General features: G+C 55.6%; 1 protein-coding gene across 1 annotated transcript in view; it reads right to left on the reverse strand.

The window, feature by feature from the left end:
* PRRX2 (paired related homeobox 2) overlaps positions 1–1,329 on the reverse strand; it is a 46,351-nt gene that overhangs the window by 2,506 nt on the left and 42,516 nt on the right. The window lies entirely within an intron of this gene.

The following is a 1,329-nucleotide window of genomic DNA, read 5'->3' on the forward strand; positions in this document are numbered from 1 at the left end:
GTCAGCAGGTCAGCAGGTCAGCAGGGCAGGGGACGGCGCGGTGGGTGCCCGAAGCCCCCCAGACCGGCCAGGCGGCCCCTGCACCGTGAAGCTTGGCCAATCACTCGGCACCTGCTCAGCTGTTTGCATTGAGTTTTTTGTTTTTTAAAAATATATATATTGTTATTGATGACAGAGAGGAAGGAGAGGGAGAGAGAGATTGTAGCATCCATGATGAGAGAGAATCATTGATCGGCTGCCTCCTGCACGCCCTACACTGGGGATCGAGCCCACAACCCCGCCTGTGCCCTGATCGGGAATCGAACCCTGACCTCCTGGTTCATAGGTCCACAGGTCCATGCCCAAGCACTGAGCCAGCCAGCCTGGCTTTTTTTGCTTTTTTAAAAAAATATATTTTTACACTCCCTAGCTGGTTTGGCTCAGTGGGTACAGTACCAGCCTGCGGACTGAAGGGTTGTTCCCTTATTCGATTCCGGTCAAAGGCACATGCCCGGGTTGTAGGCTTGATCCCCAGTAGGGGACATGCAGGAGGCAGCCAATCAATGATTCTCTCTCATCATTGATGTTTCTCTCTCTCTCTCTCCTCTCCTTTCCGCTCTGAAATAATATAATTTTTTTTTACTTACTTCAGAGAGGAAGGAAGAAGGAGTGAGATAGAAACCGAGATGCTCTATCCACTGCGGCAAACCAGCTAGGGCTGCAGTGAGCTCTTTACTTGGGTCTCCCTTTAGGGATGGATGGTCCAGGCCCCAAGAGCAGGGGCACCTGCCTTTAATTCACTCCTTCGTTCATGCGTCCATTCGTCCACTCAGCACATATTCACTAGGCGCCTACTATGTGCAGGCTCAGCGCTAGGGCCCAGGGGTGTCGTGGTGAAAAAAGGCAACCCCCATCCCGTGGAGCCAGGGGACAGGCACCTGCTGCCACGAGGGATGACTGGCCTGGCAGGGAGGGGCCAGGAGACACGTGCGTGTCCTCAGCCCCGGCCAGGCTCCAGGCGTGGCGAGCCCTCCGCGGATTTTGTAGTTTAATTATAATAACACGTAATAAGAGCAGCAAGGTCCCAGGTCACAGGGTGCGCTGCACGCAGGCTCTTCAGCGTCACAGGTCATTGGTGCTCAGAGGGGTCCTGTATCCAGGTGCCTTATTCCCATCACCCACCCGACAGAGGGAAGGAAGGAGGGTGCTCAGCCACTGCTCCCACATTTACCTCTTATCCAGGGGAGAAATGCTGGCCCTTCATCCCCCAGGGCCCAGCTCACTGCCCACTCCTCCAGGGAGCCCTCCCTGACCACCTGAGTCCACATGGAACCCCCCCCCCCCCACCCC

This window comes from Myotis davidii, unplaced genomic scaffold, assembly GCF_000327345.1.
Source record: "Myotis davidii unplaced genomic scaffold, ASM32734v1 scaffold142, whole genome shotgun sequence".
NCBI classification, from domain to species: Eukaryota; Metazoa; Chordata; class Mammalia; order Chiroptera; family Vespertilionidae; genus Myotis; species Myotis davidii.